We start from the raw sequence: 5,132 nt of genomic DNA on the forward strand, positions 1-5,132 counted from the left end.
GTGGCAAGGGAGGGGACTAGGGTGCTTCCTTACCAGCGCGCCCAGATATGGGCCGGGCGGAGAAGCAGGAGTCGGGGATTGAAAGCTGTCAAACAACGTAAATGGAGTAAGGCTCCTTCTTAGCCAAAGGAATGAATTGTTTCACGAGTTCTCCCTGCTACCGACTTTAATCCAGTTCTAAAAGCGTTCTTGAGCGCGTTTCATGTACTCTGCTTAGGTACTCTCAGCATATATTTCTCACTTGGACAAACCCTCCACACTCAAGTTCACATTTCATTTTGTCAGTTTCTGCCTTCTCTTATCCTGATCTCAGCAAGAGCCCCCAGTGGTCTCTGCATGCAAGATGACTTTCTAATCCAATCCCCACCAGGACGCAAGGGTGTACATCAGGAGCTTCAGGGGCGCCCGGGTGGCGCAGTCGGTTAAGCGACTGACTCTTGGTTTTGGCTCAGGTCATGATCTCACAGTTCATGAGTTCGAGCCCCATGTCGGGCCCTGCACTAACAGTGTGGAGCCTGCTTGGGATTCTCTCTCTCTCTCTCTCTCTCTCTGTCTCTGAGAATAAAAAAAAAAAACAAAAAAACTTCACTTTTTTGAGAAATCATAATTAGTCATATATTCAACTTTTGCTTTGTCAGGAAGAACGCTTGGTACCCACATGTTCACTGAATCACAGAATGTCTCCACTTCCTACATGGATCCTACTTTCAAAATCTTTTATGGTTTGGGTCCCCTTTCTCAGAGTCTAGTGCTACTATCCTTTCATCTTTTGCCTGGACCAAAACAACAACGTTGTCTCATCTTGCTGAATTCACTCTGGGTCCTTGTCCAATCCATTCTCTATATGGTTAACCCCTCTAGCCTCATTCCATTTTACTGTCTTCCACAAGCCACGCTGACCTTTTTCGAGTTCTCAGAAGCTCAGTACTTCCTCCCTCCTCAGGGCATCTGGACATTTTGTCCTCTCTGACTAGAAAGTTCTTTTTCCTCCCTTCCTTTCACTTGACAAACTCTTCCTCATCTTTTAGTCTTAGCTCAAACATCATTTCTTTAAGAGAGTCATCCCTGAATTCCTTATTGCTCTGGTCTGTAGTCCCTATAACCTCTCATTTACTCCCTCTACTTTTTCGTCATGGTCTTTGCATTGTTTTCTAGCTGTCTCTTTACTGGTCTGCTTCTCTTCTCTACTGTGAGCTACCAGATGCAGGGAGTTTAGGACTTGAGCTCTTCTGTTATCTTGTATCCTTAGCATCCAGACAGCATTGCCGGATATACAGTAATAGTACGTCAGCCCCCTTCAGGAACTAGCCCCGTGCTTTAAACATCGGCGTGCCTTACATTTGAATTACTAACAGCCATCTCAAAATCTTGGACAGAGTGAGTACACCATGAAAGTTTGCCTAGAAGCCTCACACAACCCTGTCTAGGGCTTTGGTCTTTGTCCTAGAGAATTACTAAAGCATCAGTATATTGTCATCAAAGGGCAGTGTGAGCAAGCGTGGGCTTTTGAAAAATGACTCTGGTAGCAGTAGGGGGTGACCAGTCAGATTAGCACGGAATTACTGACAGGCTGCACTGGAGCGCTGCCATGAGAATGTGAGAAGAGAGGGCATGATTGGGTTTTAGAAGGAGAATTCGTTCCAAATCACCTTGGAGATCATGTAGACGGCTATAAAACAACTTCAGAGTTTTTAATGTGAGTAACCAGGATGATGATATTCCTAGACATTAGGGGACAAATTATGCCACTAGACACATTCTCATTATGCTTCTTCTTTGACTATCTTGCTAGATATATATAAACACTAATTCATCTTCTTTTATAATTGGTATGGTCAATGTTTCTTTCTAGCTCTTTAATGATGTTGGGGAATATTTTTTTGCTGCACAAAACCCCATGAACTAAAATATAGTTCAGAGATGTACCATGCCAGGAAAAGGGCAAGCTGTATTTCTGAGTAGGCCAAGATGGACAAAATGGTGTCTTTTTCCTACATTTTTTTAAAACCACTATTAATTTATGTGTACCACTAGAGTGAGAACAGTGCAATTGTTATGAGATTTTAGAGGCTAAATCTCCCTTCATAGTGATTGTTGAAGAGCTTCTAATATTAAGAAAAAAGCATGATTTAAGAAAATCACTGGGGCACCTGGGTGGCTCAGTCGGTTAAGCGTCCGACTTCGGCTTAGGTCATGATCTCATGGTTCGTGGGTTCGAGCCCCACGTCGGGCTCTGTGCTGAGGAATAGCTCAGAGCCTGGAGACTGTTTCAGATTCTGTGTCTCCTTCTCTCTCTGACCCTCCCCTGCTCATGCTGTCTCTATCTCTATCTCAAAAATAAATTAAACATGTAAAGAAAAAAAAAAGAAAATCGCTTATGAAAAGTACTATAAACCATTTTAAAGGAAGCAAGTTAGTTATAGGAAAGGTACTTACTTATTCGGAATCATGGTTCATCTCAGATTTAGAATTGTGTCTAGATAATCAGTTTTCAGTGAAAATAATGGGTTAAAAAGAAACACTCCGTGTGGACTTACAGATGAAGACGGTAGATTGACCACATTAAGATTATCGGAGAGGAATTTTAAAAATACAAATGCAAATGCCCAAGAACAAAGACACCAACAGCAGGCGGGCATTTTCGACGCACTGGGGAGAGACAGAAAGCAGACGGAGGAGAGGTAACGCGTGGAAGGAGCACCAAGGAGGACGAGCCCAGCCCACGTACTGCATGGAGGCCAGGAGAGAGCTAGTGGCCCCAAGTAAGGCCTCTAGAGGGACAGGAAGAGTTGTCGGAGCAAACCCAAGGTAATAGATTGAAAATCTGCATGCCCGAGAGTTACCTTCCATCCTCACCCCCATACGTAGAAGGCTCATCATTGATGGAGTCAGTTTTCAAAACCAGGCCCTGTATTTGCAGAGGTCATAGTCTTAATCACCACACATAGTGTTTTTCAGTATTGCGTTGTTTCGTTTACTGAGAATATGGATTTGGACCTCTTCTTCTAGTCTCTGTTCCATACTCTAAGGTAGAGATAATAACTGTATCTTTCTTAGAGTGTTTTTATGAACAACAAATGAGTTAATATGTGTGAAATATTTAACACAGTGCCTGGCATATAAAAGATAGTATATGATGAGCTTTTGGCAGGGGGAATCTTAAAAGATTTATTTATTTTTTACTGTTTTAGGTAATATCTGTACCCAACATGGGGTTTGAACTCACAACCCCAAGACTAGGAGTTGTATGCTATACTCACTGAGCCAACCAGGTGCCCCTAGTTTTTAAATTTCTATTAGTGAAATATAGTCAACATACAATGTTGTGTAACTTTCAGTTGTACCACATAGTGTTCTGAAAATTCTGTACATTATACAATGCTCACCACGATAGTGTTGTCACCATTCATTATTACTATATTATTGACTGTGTTCCCTATGCTATACTTTCATCCCCATGACTTATTTATTTTATAAGTGGAAGTTTGTACCGCTTCCTCCTCTTCACCTATTTTGCCCATTTCTCACCTACCTCCCCTCATTGTTTACAACTGTATACGAGGTATAGAAGCAACCTAAGTGTCCATCAATAGATGAAGGGATAAAGAAGAGATGGTATATAAGTATAATGGAATATGACTGAGCCATAAAAATACTAAGATCTTGCCATTTGCAACAACATGGATGGACCCAGAGGGTATTATGCTAAGTAAAATAAGTCAGACAAAGACAAATACCCTATGCCTTCACTTATGTGTGGAATCTAAAAAAATAAAACAAATGAACAAAGAAACAAAAGAAGAAGCAGATTCATAAATACAGAGCTATTTTTTGTTACGTGCTTTCATAGAACAAGAAGTTGCTAATTAAAAGGAGCAGCGTGAAGGAAAGATCTTGAAAATGTGGTGACAAATCTCAAAAATCAAATTCAACAGAATTGGAGATAATTCTAAGGATTCTCCCAGAAGTTAATACAAATACGTGAAGACATGAGAAATAGAAAGAAAATATAAGAATCAGTCCAGTTAATCCAATATCCAAGTATTAGTAGTTCCATAAAGAGACAACATAAAAAATGGACAGAAGGAAATTATTCAAAACATTTTCTTAACTGCTCGGGCTTAAGTCTCCAGATTGAAAGGGTCATATGAACATCCAGCAAATGAAAGAAAGACCCATTAGGGGCACCTGGGTGGCTCAGTTGGTTAAGCATCCAACTTTGGCTCAGGTCATGAGCTCATGGTTCATGGGTTCAAGCCCCACATCTGGCTCTATGCTGACAGTTCAGAGCCTGGAGCCTGCTTTGGATTCTGTGTCTCCCTCTCTCTCTGCCCCTCCCCCACATGTGCGCATGCATGTGCTCTCTCTCGCTCTCTCTCTCTCTCTCTCTCTCTCAGAAATAATAAAAAAAAGAAAGACCCATTAGAAACTTCATGGTGGAAGTTTGTCTTTTTTTTTGTTTCAAACAACCAGACACATTGAAGTTCTTAGTTTATTAATCCTCTCATGAAAAATCTGCACAATCACCACACAGTCACTGGAGAATCTTCACTCCTTCCATGGCCCAATCTCCAGCTCACTGCTAGACACTGCATTCCTTTCTGCCAGCACCAAAATTGGCTTTTGAAGTTCACAACTTTCTTCATTCTGTTCTTATGTTCCTTTCACTGTTTTCTTGACGTCTTTTTCTTCTCATACAGGCCATGTCCTGCAAGTCTATGTTTGGGTTCTTTTTTCTTTGTATAATCCCAGGAATCATAAATCACACCAAAGCTAGTGGACTTACCACCTTCAAAATGGGGTCTGAATCCAAATACAAAGATGGCATCTGGAGTGGTCTTGTACCTTTTGGCTAGTCTTTCCTGAATTTCTGTCTTAGGTATTGTTGTCTTTCTGGGGTGAAGAATATCAATGACCATTTATTTCCACTGAAGTAGTCAGTCGGTCATGAATTTCCTGATCTGGATAGTTACTGTGTTGTTCGTGATGGCGGCAGAGCCTCAAGCAGCCAGGGAGGAAAAGAGCTCATGGTGAAAACTGACTACATGGGGGACAAATTAATAGAGGACAGAAAAGGTCACATCACAAATGACATCAGATGTCATTAGGTTTCTCCCAAGCAACACCAGATG

General features: G+C 41.3%; 1 pseudogene; it reads right to left on the minus strand.

The window, feature by feature from the left end:
* Nucleotides 1-4,664: 4,664 nt before the first annotated feature.
* On the minus strand, nt 4,665-4,919 carry LOC144224278 (small ribosomal subunit protein eS24 pseudogene; annotated as a pseudogene).
* Nucleotides 4,920-5,132: the final 213 nt, after the last annotated feature.

This window comes from Crocuta crocuta, unplaced genomic scaffold (genome assembly GCF_008692635.1).
Source record: "Crocuta crocuta isolate KB4526 unplaced genomic scaffold, BGI_CrCroc_1.0 scaffold581, whole genome shotgun sequence".
Taxonomy (NCBI): Eukaryota; Metazoa; Chordata; class Mammalia; order Carnivora; family Hyaenidae; genus Crocuta; species Crocuta crocuta.